This window comes from Leptonychotes weddellii, chromosome 7 (genome assembly GCF_054177405.1).
Source record: "Leptonychotes weddellii isolate Sample4059 chromosome 7, ASM5417740v2, whole genome shotgun sequence".
NCBI lineage: Eukaryota > Metazoa > Chordata > Mammalia > Carnivora > Phocidae > Leptonychotes > Leptonychotes weddellii.
In genome coordinates, this window is record NC_138375.1 from 82,695,827 (window position 1) to 82,712,846 (window position 17,020).

Below are 17,020 nucleotides of genomic sequence, written 5' to 3' on the forward strand. Positions count from 1 at the left end.
GGTGCTGTTTTCTCAGATAGGCAACACTCACAGTCAGTAGTCAGATTTGTTTATTTTCATCAGGTTGAGTTAGAAGATGTACTGAAACAAAAAAACCCCATCATGGTTATTGTGGTCTCGTACGGAAGAGTTCTGATTACTGAATTTTGTTCCATTGATTGTAATGCTTCATTTTGTTTAGAAGTTCTTCATTGCTGGACAGTTAAGCTCCGTTCAAGTGTTCATTAAAATAGGTAATGCTATGATGGACATCTTTGTACCATTAGCTTGTTCCTTGTTTCAGATTATTTTTAGACCAGCTATACTAGAAATAGAAGTCCTAGGTCAGCAAGTACTAAAACTTTTTTTACACTTAGTGAATATTGTCAACTGATTTTCCAGAATGCTGTATTTATACTGCCACTAGTAAAACATAGATATGCAAGCTTAATTTCACCCTTGTACTCATGACAAGTTCAATAAACTACATCTACTCCATCATGAAGTCTCTGTTAAGGAGGAAAATAAACCTTTCCACATCCCATAGAAGGCTAGCCTCTTGAGATTTCTAAGTGCTTTATATTTCTTTTCTCAGACTGATGGAGAGTAATAATGTCTGCTGTCAGATGGCCTCATACTTTAGCCCCTACTAAGCAATGACACTAAAGCAAACAGACACAAAATAATACTTTATTCAAAGTCTTGACCACCGTTTTACGTATTTTTATTTAAAGCAATATTTCCCCTTTAAAAATGATGCTCGATGAAATTAAACATTTTAATCAGGATCATTTATAAAGAAAAAAAATATATATGTACAAAATTTTATGTATCATATGTGTGTGCATGTAAAATTCTATGTACTAGAAGAGAAATATGTGTCTGTATATATATATTTTCTCCTGACGTATCATATAGTCCCACTCTCTAAAAGCAATAGCATTAACTAACATTTTTTTTTTACCCTTTCAGATGTCTCTTATTTATTTTTGGTTATACAATTTTATTAACACAAGGAAATCATACTATGTCTACTACTTGGTAACCTGTTTTTTTCATTTTAAATGGTATTTAGTACATGATATTTACCTATCATCATACATGAAAATTCCTTATTCTTTTTAAATGATTGCAAAATTTTCCCTTTGTTTAGATGTCCATAGTATTTTGTGTCAGTTTCATTCACTGGACATTTAGAGTGTTTCCATTTGTTTTGTTTTTTTAAAAATGATAGCGTGATCAACCTTTTTTTTCTCATAGACCTTTACATACCTGTCTAAATGTATTTTAAGGATAAACTTATAAAAGTGAAATGGCTGAGTCATTATGTACACATTAAACTTTTGGTTATAAATTTATATATAGCAGTATTGTGAAGAAGTATCAATTAAATTCTCATTTTATTTCTTTATTTACAACTGATAATTTATTAAAATGGGTGATTTAAGCATCTGCAATGGTGACTTCAATCTCAAATCCCGGCTCAATACTGATGGAAATAATCTGTTTAATAATCTCAGAAGGACTGTGCAAATCAGTGAGTCGCTTGTGGATCCTCTTCTGAGAATGATCCCAAGTCTTAGAACCTTCACCGCGAGTTTTTCTTGTAGCGATTCTGAGTCTTGGTAAGCATCTAAACTATCCTTTCACTTTGAGATTCTTTTCCTTTGTGCCTCTGATCAAGTAAGCACATGCCTTCTCCACAGATTTTATGTTGCGTTTGGTTAGAGTAATTCTAATTCGGTGAATCACAACCTCTGGTTCCAGAGGTGTCTTCCCAGAGTCTTTAAAAGGCACGGCTTCCTGACCGACTTGTTCCTCACCGAGAGCGGACAGCCGTGAGTCAGGAGCGGGGCGTCCAGAGCTCTGCTGTGGCTGAGACCGTGTCTTCCTCAAAGAGTTAAATTCTCATTTTAAAGTCTGAGTATACATAGTGGTATGCTGATACATGCTTAACAACTGGTCCTCTGGATTAAAAACAGAAACAACAACCAAAAAAAACCCTCTTTCTTGATAATGGTTGACAAACTCCATGGTAAAAGTCTTCCAGCCAACATCGATGTCAAACACCCTACATGATGTTACTGCAGTCAGAGTTGTGCAAAAAATGAGCAAAATCAGCTCTCACGAGTTGGGAAAGCTGTCCCTGGTGTGCCACTGATTATGTTTCCTCACAATCCCTTAACTATGGGTGCTATTGAACATTTAAACATATTCCATATTCCATCATATTTTACAGATTAGCAGAGGGATTTCTTCTTATTTTTATTTGCATTTACTTAATAATAAGTGAATAGTTTTTTGTAGTGGTTGTTTTCCTGATAGCTGTGTGTTCATGTTCTATGCTTCATTTCCATAGGATTGTTCATCTCTCTATAATTGATCTGAACCTCTTCTTTCTGTAGAAAGAAAGGCATTCTTTTTTTTTTAAGTTGTCAATATTTGTCTCATTTGTCATTTATCATTTAACTTTCATTATGATTTTGTATTTGTGTGCTGCAGAGTTTTTAATTTTTATGAAGTCAAATGTATTATGTTTTCTTTTAGGCATTCAGATTTGTAATAATTAGAAACGAATTAGAAAACATGGATAAATTAATGAATGTCTTTGGATGTCAATTTTCTTACCTGTTAAGTACGAGTTGATGGCTATATTTCTTCATGGCTCAAATAGTATATAATCCTTTAAAACATTTTTACTTTGTTTTCTTTAACCTGGGTTATTTCTCTGAGAATCAAGTCTTAGAGAGAAAAACGTCAGTCAGCAAAATAATCTGCCATTCACCAGCAATTTACTTGAGAACAAACCTTTAGTTGTATCCTGTTCCTATGTCTTGCCAAATGTGTGGAAAATTTCCCAACCAAATGACTAGGTTCTTTCTTAAAGTCAGAGCAGTGCCCATGTTGTGGTTCTAATGGGTGGGGAGGTGTCTTTTACTGGGAGATGAGTTCTTCCTCATGGGTATGTTTTCTCATGTCCAGCAAGAATTTCTACTTATGAAATCTCACCACATAATCCTTCTGTAGTGTATTCTGTAACATTCCCCCTATAACTTTCCTACACTTTTTTCATGGAACAAAAGACAAGAAGATATAAACATAAGCCACTTTCAAATTGTGATTTCTTCTCAGTTGTAGATGAGTCTTTTAAGTAATACAGATTTAAGACCAGCGATCTTTTCTTTATCTTCAAATTCATGCTCCATTTTTCTACCAGGATATCAGGATCAGAGGACCTTAGATGCAAGATACTGGACTAGATTAAACCACATAAATAAGATACAGCTGGACCAGAAAAATGTGTGTGTGTGTGTGTGTGTGTGTAATTTAGCTGCATTCTGTTTTCAGCTCAGAAACTGGTTGTATTTAAAAATACTGCTCATAATTTGGGGATTAAAATATATTTAATATTTAAAAATATGGTCATTAGGATCCCAAACAAGTTCATAAGTTTCTATTTAACAGGTTAAGTATCTAAAAGAAAAAAAAATATTAAAAGGAATGGTAGGGAACAAAATGTGGATTCTGGGAAATGAAGGAGTGGTGGTTGGAAGAGATTTTTCCTCTTCTTCTGTTGCTATTCTGATTGTTGCTGCTCAAGGTTATCAAGGGCTGCAATTAGAGAAAATGTATAAAGAAATTTATTAACAGTAAGAAGAAATGGAGAAATACAAGCCAAGTCCTTTACATATTCATTTTAGCTCAAAGCTCTGAGTTGGTAATAGGCAGGTGTAGTATTCCAAAATAGTTACGTATTTCTTTTTTTCCCCTTCTTTCTTCCTCATGTCTCTTCTCTATTTCTCTGCTCATGCCTTAGCACATCAGATCCACATTCTAATTAACTGGCATTATAGCAGGGTAGGAAGGAAGAACCAGGCTAGTGTATATGTGATGGGTGTAGGATGAGAAACTGCATCTGACAGGGAGAGGAACTGTAGTAATTAGGAGAAAGCTGAGGGATAAACGGAGATTCTGCAAAACAGAGGGGAGACAAGAGAAATAGCTCTTCCTCTGTAGTACATGAAAGCAAGTGTTTCCGAAGGCTTTTTTTTTTTAACTTTATTTTTTTTTACAATGGTGTCAGATTTACAGTAAAACTGAAAGGAAGGTACAGAGATTTTCCATATGCCTCCTGCCCCTACACATGCATATCTTCCCTCATTATCAACAACCCCCATAGAGTGATAACATTTGTTACAAATGATGAACCAACATTGACCCATCGTAATCACCTGAAGTCCAAAGTTTACCTTAGGGTTCTCTCCCGGTACTGCACATTCTATAGGCCTGGACAAATGTATAATGACATGTATCTATCATTATAGTATCATACAGAGTATTTTCACTGCCCTGAAAATCCTGTGTGCTCTACCTATTCATCCTTCCCACTCCAATCCCTGGAAACCACTGATCTTGTTCTGTTTCCATAGTTTTGCCTTTTTGAGAATGCCATATAGTTGGAATCATACAGTAGGTAGGCTTCTTAGGTTGGCGCTTCACTTAGTTATGTACATTTAAGTTTCCTCCATGTCTTTGCATGGTTTTATAGTTCATTTCTTTTTAGTGCTAACTAAAATTTCACTTTCTAATGTACCACAGTTTATTTATCCATTCACCTATTGAAAGACATCTTGGTTGCTTCCAAGTTTTGGCAGTTATGAATAAAGATGCTGTAACCATTGGCATGTAGGTTTTTGTGTGGACATGTTTCCAACTCCTGTGGGTAAATTCCAAGGAGTATAATTGCTGGATCATTTGGTAAGAGCATGTTTAGTTTTGTAAGAAACCATAAATAGCAAATATGGAGATGAAAAATAGCTCTAATGCTAACTGTACCAAGTATCTATGGGTGTCTTCATTGTGATATGAAGAACCCAGAAGAGAGTGAGGCATTTGCAAGTGCCTTTTATCTCTTCTAGTAGGAACAGCAGCTTCTCTTTACTGACATAATTCATGACTACATTTGGCAAGAATATAATCATGTATCTTCTGAATATCGTTATGACCATTTCCTCATTGGCCACATCTTTTTTTTTTTTAAGATTTTATTTATTTATTGAGACACAGCAAGAAAGGGAACACAAACAGGGGGAGTGGGAGAGGGAGAAGCAGGCTTCCCACTGAGAAGGGAGCCCAATGCAGGGCTCGATCCCAGGACCCTGGGATCATGACCTGAGCCGAAGGCAGACACTTAACAACTGAGCCACCCAGGCACCCCTCATTGGCCACATCTTACTAACTGTATCTCTTAGCTTTCCTTGGAAATTCTACAGGTAAACAAACAGAGAAAATGTATAGAAAAATCCTTTAAGTGTACTCATTTGTCATTAGCTTACTAAATTTTACTTTAAAATTATAAATTAGGACCAAAAATTGCAGCTTTAAGGTTTTAAAAATGAGTAGATTCCAAACTCTATCTGGTGAAACTTAAGACTGCCAAGAGTGAACAACTAGTGTTTTTAGGTGATAGTCTGTAAGAATCTGACATCATATATAATAGAAAGACTTGACATGTTTTTTTAGGAATTATCAGAGCCACACATTTATTGGACTTTTGTACTATATGTATTGTCTTTTGTACTCTATATTGTATTTTATACTACATAGGCTATGTTCTTATCCCTCTTTCATTGTAACAGAATTTAAGGGCTCAACTTTATGTCATTACTTCTTTAAAGGAGACACCTTTCACTCTATCCTTTGAATTTCTTCTTCTAGAAGTTGCTGTGCTTTGTGATGATGATTGTCCAAGCCTTTCTTTGGTTGCCTTCAAAGATAGCCATAAAGAATCCATTCATTTTAAGCACTTTACTGTTTTCCCCCCTGTGGAAAAACTAATGGGATGTTCTAATAAACAACAGTAAAACATCACAAATAGCAATGTCCAAATAATGAGACAATGCTTCCACATAACCTGCTCACTTAAGAACAAGTTTATGTATAATTCCTATTTTCTTCTTTTTTTAGTATATGTGCTGCCGAAGCGAGCACCCTATTTTCTTCTTTAATTGAGAGTTTTGAATTTGAATTCTGTGGCTGCCATAAAAATGTTCCTTCAGACCTTTGACATCAAAGAGCATAACTGACCGAAGCCCCAGGTGCTGGGCTTCATCCACCTACATCTTTGAGCTGAGACACTCTCCTCATGCTGATGACTAAACATGCCATGGACACACTACGGCAGCTCATTTCTGGGAGGTACAGGACTCCTCTGATGGACAGTGTTGCCTTGAAGATTCCCGAACAGCCTTGCTGAACATGCTGTAACTGTACTGTAGGCTGGGCCACTCCCCCCACCCCCGCACAAATTTCTTTCCTTTCCTCTCTTTCACCAGGCTCAGTGCTACTTGCAGTGGGATAGCTTTCCTAGCACCACCTCCCCTCTTGCCCTTTTAATTCGCCCTTGCAGGTATTTTCCCTGATAAATCCTTTGAGTGTTTTTTTTTTTTCCATGTAGAAATCTGCTTCTCAGAAGACCTGAACTTACATAAGCCCTCATGAGAATTTATCTCATTCCATCACACACACAATGCTCATTTAGATAAAACAAATGTGTGGAAAGAGTAAAAATGAAATAAAAAAGCTAATAGGATATTTCAGTGGAAATGAATATTATTTAACCTGAAATATTCTAAGAAATAGAGATACTGGTTATAAATTCATGTTAAATATTCTAGCGAATGTCTGTATTTGTTGGAGATCATGCATATATTGGCAAATTGTATTTTGAAAAGTTTTATTGGGGCACCTGGGTGGCTCAGTCATTAAGCGTCTGCCTTCAGCTCAGGTCATGATCCCAGGGTTCTGGGATCCAGCCCCACATCAGGCTCCCTGCTCAACGGGAAACCTGCTTCTCCTTCTCCCCCCTGCTCCTGCTCTCTCTATCTCTCTTTCTGTCAAATAAATAAATAAAATCTTTAAAAAAAAGAAAGAAAGAAAAGGTTTATTAACATGTAGTTGATAATTGCATAGCAATCTTTATAAAACCTGAAGGCACATAAAACAACTTGTCCTTGTCTTTGGGAAATGTGCACAAAGTTCATAAAGTTGAAAGGAGAAGATTAAAAGTGCCCCTAAAAATTGCAGGTTCCACTATCACAGGTTCTATCTTTGTTCTGTCACTCCTGCTACCTTAACTAATCCACACTATTTTCCCCAGTAAAGTTTGGTTTCTTATCTGAGCCATGAACTGTTTGGAAACAGGAAAAAGAAGCAAAAATTGACAAACCACAGTAAAGTGATATCCTATCAGGAAGGTTTAAAACCACTCTACCTTCTGTTTCAATTACCAGTGACAAGCTAGGCATAAACATGTCATAGGAAATGTCACTTGCTGGATTAATTTGTCTCACTTCTGTTGAAAAACAACAGTCCATATCAGGATTCTGGTATTTGTTGCCTAGACAAAATGCAAATCACGTTGTTCTAGTCCAAGCATATTCATAATCCCCAAATAAAAATGGTAGTTAATGGGCAAGAAGTTATGGCAATTTCCATGAAGTTAAAAAAAAAAGGAACAATTTGTATAATGATCCAATCACTTATGATTGTGATAAATAAAGCACAGTATTATTCTATGATACAGTAAAATTTGGGCTTCTAAAAAACTATAGGAATTGCCCTCAGATAATGGAAAATATGGCAATGATGGCTTAGAAAGTAGTTTCAAGCAGAAAAACTAAAAAGAAATGAAAAAGTCTAGAATTTGAGACATATCTGGACGATCAAATAAATTTAGTTGGACTGGAGTGAAACTTCATAAAGAGTATTTTTTGGAAATAATATTGAAAAATATAGATAAGTACAGCTCAGGGGAGATAGTGAATGTCACAATAAAGAGTGTATTTCCTATTGTTTAGACCAGAGTTTCCCAATCAGAAGGAGGTATAGACTGACAATGCCCCAAACAGGGCAGACTCATGTTTCTGAGGGGTCAAGAGGAAAAAAGACAGCTTGGATTCACTGGATAACAGTGCCATTTATTATTTACCCATACCAACAATTGTAGTAAGTAATCTGCCTTCTTTCAACGCATTTATTATCATAATAACTGTATGAGTTAAATACACTCATATATATTTTGCTTGTGAAGAACAGCAGCTTAGTGGGATTAAGTAACATTTTTAGTCCTTTGTTAAGTAGCAGGGTTTGGATTCAAGACAGATCTGTAGGACCACAAAGACCATTTCTTAACCACTGCAGTGTTCCACAAAATTTGTGACTTTCCACATAATCTGCATAAGTTAATTAAGGAGTTAAGAAGTGGGTAAGTAGTCAAAAAATAAAGCAACTAGAAAAGAACTTCTTTTGAGGGGCTTTGGGGTTAATAAGGAAAAGCATGAAAGCTTGAGAAACTTTAATTTAGTTGTTGTTGTTTGCAGAACGGTGTATGTCTCTTAAGTTTCCAGCCTTGGTATTTTTGCACACTTTGCCCATTTAGGTGTAATCCCTAACCCCTTGCCAATGTGCCTTTACTCTCCGCTGTTTTTCTTTCTTTTTCTGTCAGTACTAGGACTCTGCTCATTTCAAATAGCACTGAAATTTAATACGAGTCATTACCTTTCCTTTGACGCTTTTACATTATTTTAGTTAACACTCAATAACATCTTTGTACCTTAAGCAGGGCATGCTTACCTTTTACCAGAAATAGAGGAATGGGGTTTTATATTTCCATTATTCTATAATTTCAGGTAATGCAATTTGGGGCAAGATGCATTGTTTTTCTTCCTTTAAAAGGGTATCACAGTGAAATAGGGATGGGGTTTTTTGGTACATGTTGCTTTTGAATAAAAGCCCAAGATCTAACATAAAATGCAGGTTTTCAAAACTAAGAAGCAGTAAAACTGAAAAGAAACATCTTCTGAAGCACTCATGAAAAGGAGGCAGAACTTGAAGAACAAACTGAGGCCAAAAAATATGGGAGCTAAAATCTGTAATCTGTCATGGTTTCCTGTTAGCAGTAAGTACTTATCCCAAGCCAGGTATTATAGGCACAAAGTGAGTAAATCGACAGCATTGATGCAGCTGGGGGTTGCCTAGCTCATCCAGCTCTCCTAAAGCCCAGCAAAGAGAACCTCCAACAACCAGAAAAGGGAGATTCCTCTTCAGGAAGGACTGAGGCCTTGATTGCTTTCATCTTTGCCCCTGCTTCTCTGCCAAAGAGTCTGGAACATAAAACAGTGAAACATGTTTTGAAAAATGACCTGATTTTTCAATAGAAAAGAGATGCAATAGTTAAGGAAATATGATGTTTAAAAAAAAAACAAAACAACATTGTATTGTTTAACACATGAAAACTGTTTTTACTGAACAGTGTCCTTGCTTTTGATAGGAGATTCTCTTCCAAGTGATGATTGAGAGACCTCACTGTTGTCTGTGGCTTTGCCACCTTTAACACGTGGCTTTCAAGGTTGTCATGCTCCTCAGCATCAAGCCGCCAAAAGGAAAAGCATGGATAACGATGCACGAAAGATTTTTGTGTGTATAGTCTAGAAGTGGTGTTTTTTTTTTAATTCTTCCGGCCTTTTGGCTAAATCCCACACCTAAGTGCAAAGGAAGCTGGCTAAATGTGGCCAAAACAAAGGGAATGGATTTGGTGATCAGGTGCCAGTCTTTACCACAAAGGGGGTAAGAAAACACAACACAATATTTTAAGGTTGTCAGCAATAGTTTCTAATCTTTTTTTTTTTTAAACAAAAACTGTTTTTGGAATTAATGAAAAGCATTAATAGGCATTTTCCTTCTGGAAAAGAAAAACCAAATCACAAACTTCTATGGAGTAATTCAAGCCAAACTATTCTGCACAATTTTGAAAATTTATATTTATTGTGGATTATTTGCATTTGTAGAGTTTATTAAGATTTTTATTGGAAGTGGGCAAGAGCGGGAGAGTAGAAAATAACATTTTCCTCCATCATTGCAGCAGTCTAGAGAAGATGAAGGTAGAAGTCAGGTTCAAAACATCGCCACTGAAGGAGATAAACTGCCTTCTGACAGCAGGGGAATGGACAGTAAGGCAAGAGAGAGCCAGAAAGACTCACCCTGTAAAGTCTCATCCTTTGTGTATCCAGGAGAATTTATGGCCCCTGTCTGGTGCTAACATTTTCTTTTCTGAGCTGTAATTTCTTCCTGCTATCTCCAAGCTTTCACTAAAGTTTGGTTTAGAGTTACAACTTGGACTAAGGGGAGCTTTGTAGAATTAAGGGAGAAATCTGCTCCTGTGTTTGGAGTGAAGAATTATGGGCAAACTGTTGAAGGAGCAAGTAACTAGGTGATTGCAGGGCCTGGAGAACAAAGCAGAGCCCTTTTGCTAGTGGCTATACACCAAAACCCAATAAAAACCCCAGCTCTCTCTAGTCACACAGCATAGACGTTCTTAAAAATATCTTCCTTGTGGGCGCCTGGGTGGCTCAGTTGGATAGGCGACTGCCTTCGGCTCAGGTCATGATCCTGGAGTCCCGGGATCGAGCCCCACATCGGGTTCCCTGCTCAGCAGGGAGTCTGCTTCTCCCTCTGACCCTCCCCCCTCTCATGCTCTCTATCTCATTCTCTCTCTCAAATAAGTGAATAAAATCTTTAAAAAAATATATATATCTTCCTTGTTTATGAAAAAAGGCTTATTCTTTGGTGGTGGAATATCTAGGGTATATCAGAGTTAATATGTCATGGAATGTAAAACGTGATTCCAGCACTATAATCAGAGTTAATTTTTCCTGCCGGAATAGGCTACACACTTCATGGCTCTGATTCTGTTAATTCAAAATAATAATGCCTAATTCATACTTTTTTTCTGGTAGTATAAGGTATATGAATATTCTCTGGGAATTCTAAACTACTATACAAGTATAAGGGATAAGCAGTCATGCTGAAAATCACAAATATTCCTATATATCAATATTTTGTGTCTAATAAAAAGGTCAGTTTTCTTTTTGATATTCTTCTCTGCATTCACTTGCACAGTTTCTCTATCCCTGCATCATGGAAATCAATAATAATGTTTCCATATTGAATAAAAGGTTGTGTGACCTGGAAATATTTTCTTTTTTTCTCAATTGGTTTAGATAAGAAAGAGTTTGCTTACCACTGCTGTAGGGGAAAGAGTTCATCTCCACTAAATCACCAGGCTAAATAGTGGAGATGTTAATCAGAATTGTACCCAGGCCGTTTAAAGGTTAAAGTTTGCTCAAAGCCATGAAAATAATTTAAATTAAAAAATGGAACTTGCTCTTGCCATGTTGCTCTGTATACTTTCAAGTTGAAAGCACAAAATGTTCATTTAAGAACGTTATTGAGTTATCAAAATGCAATGCAAAAATATGATATTTAGGTAGAAAAGGTCAGATTAAAAACCACAGGAGTCTCAAAAACTTGAAATGTCAAGATTCTGGGGAAAACTACAAAATAATTTTTAAGCTTACTATTTGATTGAGTGAAACTATTTCTTGTGAAGTATAAGGGAAATGCAATATAGCACAGTGATACAACTCTTCATAAAAGGTGTGAGTGATAATTTCTTTCTAGGGAGTAATATTTGCAGGCCTGGGAGTTGGAGGAGCATGCTTAAAGGTATTATTTTAAATAATAAATGCTACTGCTTTGGTAATGTTGGATTTTTTTTCCAGTAATCTGGCATCTGTGGAATTTTAAATACAAGGATAACTATGAACATGTATGAAAATACACCTATAACTTCTTAATATCTTTCTTTCTTCTTTTAAATCTTAAGTGAATTGTAGAAGAGATTAGTTCAGCAACATAAAGATGTGTTTTTAAGGTGGAACAGAATAAGCAAAGTCCAAAAAAATAATTTTGCAAAAATCAAACATTCATCTCAGTTGTAGATAACTTCATTAGCAAATTAAGTCATTGATTCTTGATGGTAGTAATGGATAGACTTGATTTCTAAAACTTTATAGTCTTCAGAAATTATGAGGTACTCTGTTCCACTTTTGAATGATGCTTTGGCCCTTTTGCAATTTACAGTCTACTTCTATGCAGATTATAGGGTACTCAGGATTCAATATTTTGATTTATTTAGGGATTCTGGATAGCATCAAAATTCAGTGAAAAAGGAGACAGCAAATGAGAACAAAATTGTGAAAAGAGGTTTTTTTGTGTTTTTTTTTGGCTCTTTTATTGGAAGGGGGTCCTTTCCCCCCTAAGATTTCTGGGAAGGTGTAAAATTATTGGTGGGAAAGGAACATAGTTTGCCCCAGGAGAGGACTTTATCCCTTCCCACTTCCCTGGTATGATACATAGAACACCAGACCAACCAAAAATCCTGCTGGAAATTTTACAAAACTCCTTTCTTTGTGTTAAGACAAGGAGAGTCTTTAATATGCAATTTATCAATAATTGCTATCTCAGGTTTAGTGCATAATCTGTATCATTTCCCAAACAGTGACTCAGAGGAGAACAGAAGAAACAATTGATGGCCTAAGGGAAAACTGAGGAGAGAAAAATTAAATAGGAAGAAAATTCTACCTAAAGGAAGTAAAGTTGTTTTTGTTTTTGTTTTGTTTTGTTTCTGCTTCACAGTTTCCTCTAGAGCCATCAGTAAACAAAGTTGCCTAAACTAACAACTGATATTTCTGGGTTTAGGAAATTTACTCTCTTTCCCTTTTACTTTAAGGAATACTAAGCAAACAAAAATCCAAAAATATTTGTTGAAGTGGAAGAATATCTTCCTGATTGACAGTACTGCAGAGTTTAAATATGAAGTACAACCATTCTCTCCCCTCTTGAGAATATCACCATGTTTAAAATAGTATGACTTCAGTGTTGCAGATACAGAAGTCTCATACTGGGCAACCTTTAGTTTAGAAGTAGGGATTCAGTTTGCTGGAGTAGGGGACTATAAGAGGGACCTTCCCTCCCTCCCTCCCTCCCCCCTCCCTTCCTTCCTTCCTTCCTCCCTCCCTCCCTTCCTTCCTCCCTCCCTCGCTTCCTTCCTTCCTTCCTTCCTTCCTTCCTTCCTTCCTTCCTTCCTTCCTTCCAGTAAAAAGATGTTTTCCTTTGCAGGAGTATTTTCTCACCACTTGAAACAGTGTCCCTTCCCACCCTTGTTCACCAGTGCCAGCATTCTCATTCTCCTGATAAACACTCTCCTTGATGTTTCAAAGTCATTATATTTTAATCCCCTCCTTTAGGAAGCTTTCCTTAGCTTTTCCTTCTGCAGTCTGGACAGAAGGTCCTTCATGAGTCTTCTCAGGTTTCCCAGTGGACTGTGAACTCCATAAGGGTAACTACTGTATTTTTAAATTATATATACTCAGTACCAGAAATTGTGGCCAGCATGCTAAATGTATGAGCAAGACTGGATCTATAAATAAAAGAATTGATGAAGATGCTTTTGACTTTTTCCCCTCACAAATTCCTTTTATTCTTCAAGACCTGGTTTTAATTTCCTGCATAGGCAATTTCCCTCCTGTGGCACTTTACACCTCTCTTCCTTTACTTGTTCTATCCCATAATGGTGTGAATTGACTGAATTCCCACTGAATTAGACATCCTCATGCCCCCTCCCTCCCAGGTGCCTAGTAATAGCACATGGTAGGCATTCCACATGTGCTTAAAACAATGAGGATGGGTAGCACAAATGAAAATTGTGCACCCAAGAGTTGTTTTTCAACTGATGCCTTATATACAATTTGCTTAGAAGTAGGAATTCACAGCTAATAAGCTTAGGAGAATGTTGTATATGAGAAGAAACTTTGCTTGGGATGTGTTAAAATCTGGTGTGATGGTGGTTACCTAATTCTATTTGTAATTCTCTCAATTTTGTATTGTATCTTTGGAAATTATGGTATTAGGTGTATACCAAATTGGAATCATTACACATTTCTGGTGAAAAAAAAATGCATCATCATATAGTGATGTCTAGAAGTCAAAGTTCAGTCAGGAAAACAGAAACCACAAGAAAGGGTTCAAACAGAGGAAATCTAAAACCCAGAAGTAACCTCCACAGGAGGATCTGTCCAGTCAAAGCTTCACTTCAACTAACAGGGAAAAGAGGTCCACGGGGGGTGGGGGGGACAGACAGTCTGATGCACAAAGAGAGAGGGGTTTCAACACTGACTTCCCTTACTATCCCACCTCTTCCCTTCCTGCTAATGCCACCCTTTGATTAGGAGCCTGTAAGGGCCAGAACCCTGTTATCAATGGGCACAGCCAGGGAGAGTGAGGAGTGGATCCAAGTGAAAACAGGCCAGATTCAAGTGCATCCTCCTTATTTCTAGTGAAAAAATGTAAAGCATATCTTATCAATATCAAATCTTTCTTTTGGTAAAGTTTTGTTTGGCATAACTTTTTCTACCATTTTACTTTTAATTTTTTTATTCTTGTTTTAATATAGATTTTGGTAAACTATATATCACTGGATTTGTATATTTTATTCTTTCTCTCAATTTTTTTTGGTAACTAGAACATTTTTATTTTTTGCAATATTTGGATTTATTTCATCACTTTCATGTGCTTCCTGTATACTCTGCCTTTCTGTGCATTTATTTTCTCTATTTCTGCCTTCTTTTACACTGAATAATTTTAACATTCTATATTTTTCCTCAACTACATTAGGAGTTATATATTCTATTCATTTATTGGTTACCATAGAAAATTTAATTTTATTTTTTTTAAGAATTATTTTTTTTAAATTTACATTTTAGTTAGTGAATGTACAGTGCAATATTGGTTTCTGTAGAGAGTAGATTTCAGTGATTTATCAAGTACATGCAACACACAGTGCTCATCACAAGTGTGCTCTTTAATACCCATTCCCCATCTAGCCCATCTCTGACCCACCTCCCTCCATCTACCCTCAGTTTCTTCTCTATCATTTAGTTTCTTTATGGTTTGTTTCCCTCTCTCCTTTTTCCCTTTTCCCCCTTCCCTTATGTTCGTCTGTTTTAAAATGTTCAAAATTTAAATGTTAATTTACCATTTAAGATTTGCCCCTCTTATAATGTTCAAAATCTAAAGTCATTTGTCCTTTAATCCTCACCCCTGAAATCATACAAGGAGCTTAATTTCAGTTGCAATCCCTTTTGATTTATGTACTAGTTATTACATATGTGAGTTTTGCATTATATTTAATCCTACATGCTATTATTATTCTTGTTTTGTTTAGTCAATATTTGTTTAGATATTTCCACATACTCACCAATGCCTTTCTGCTCTTCATTGCTTTATAAATCTCAGACCGAGTTTCATTCTTTCTGAACAATCTATATAGGTGTTTTGTTTTTAAATGAAATCTGTTCATGGCAAGCCTGAGGAGTTAAAGGTTTACATTTAATTCATATTTCTACATTCACTTATACATGTTCTTTTCCTCAGGCACCTCCTCCCCCGCCCCCGCTCATTTCCCACAATCATTTATAGTTGAGCAGAACCTAAAGTAATGATTACTGTCATATCTTGCAAGATGCAGCTCATAAATCTTTTTTTTTTTTTCTAACTTACATGCTTTCTATTGATGACTGGCTTTATTTATCCCCCATACAGGAGGTAAATAGGACCAGTAAGAAAAAGGAATTTAGTAGCCCTTACAATTTCAAAATCACCAGGGAGGAAAAAAGTCGTCCATCTCTATCATTATAGTGAAAGTATCCTTTTGAGCCTTAGCTGGTGTGAAATCACAGAGCAGAACACTTCACTTAAACAGAGGATCCGCTGGGATTTTTACATGACAACCCCCAGGACAGAATTGGACGTCCACTTGAATGAGCAGTTAACTATGGTTAATCTTTGTAGGTAATTGCAGTTGTAACTATGGCTGTGTCTCGGAATAGGTAAAAGGGATAATTTGGGGATTCTGTGTGTTGTCATTTTATATACTTATAATACAGATAGTCTACCACTAACTGAATTATGTTTCACAGTTGTGCCTTTTATCTACCCAGGGAACACACAACAAAGTCTGGAGAGGCAAGGCTACAAGATAATTTAACGTATTAGAGCGCCTCTAATCTGGCATGTTTTACTTGGGAGATGGTATCCATCTATTAAAACCAGTAAATGAAAATGTACCCATTACCCTTTATTCTCCATCACCCCTTTCATGTTTACAAAATGGAAAGGATATTTTGGGGAAAAGTGTACTTTTCATCTTCAGGTAGTTTGGCCTGAGGTGTACAAAATCCTTTCCAAAAGATTTTTGAAAAATCAGATGACACTTTGACATTGGGAGTTTAAAAACAAAATGTTTACAAGGCAATATATTTGGTTCTTAAAAGAGTGGTAAAGATAATTTAAGTATAAATTAGTATTTATTCACACACATTTTTAATGATACTGAATTAGTATAGGTTTAGATACTATAAATACTATAACTTATTTAATTTACTTGTCAAAATGTACTAAGATAGGGGCGCCTGGGTGGCTCAGTCCTTAAGCGTCTGCCTTCGGCTCAGGTCATGATCCCAGGGTCTGGGATCGAGCCCTGCATCGGGCTCCCTGCTGAGCAGGGAGCCTGCTTCTCCTTCTCCCTCTGTCTACCACTCTGCCTACTTGTGCTCTCTCTCTGTCAAATAAATAAATAAAAAAATCTTTAAAAAAAATGTACTAAGATAAAAAATGTATAATAGTTATGTATTTTAAATTTTATACTTTTTTATATGACAAATATATATTTTAATAGATTTTTTTTGTTTTTAATCTATATTTTGTGGTTTATCCCATTCTTCAATAAATTGTATGATCAAAAAGGTACATCTGGAAGAAAAGAATAAATTATGGACTCCATGGACGGCGGCTATAATCTTCCCTTTTCATGCTCTGATATGTGGCAGAAAGGGTTAAACATCTGATATATTTAATAAAGAAATGCATGTAATTTCATACCAGTAATATGACACTTCTGTCATCCTTCGACCTTCATTTTCCATCAATGTCAAAGTTAGTTTTAAGAGTATCTGGTAATAGAATGGCTTATAACTTACTGCCCCCTCAATTGTTTATCTATACTTGTTTCTTTTTTAGTACCTTACTAGGGTCAGTCTATCAGGGTCCATATCCATGCAGTGACCTGAAATGCTCTTTGAAG

The 17,020-nt window shown here is 36.1% G+C and overlaps 1 pseudogene; it reads right to left on the reverse strand.

Annotated features, from left to right (window-relative positions):
- Window positions 1-1,234: 1,234 nt before the first annotated feature.
- On the reverse strand, window positions 1,235-2,642 carry LOC102732931 (small ribosomal subunit protein uS10 pseudogene; annotated as a pseudogene).
- Between the last annotated feature and the right edge of the window lie 14,378 nt (window positions 2,643-17,020).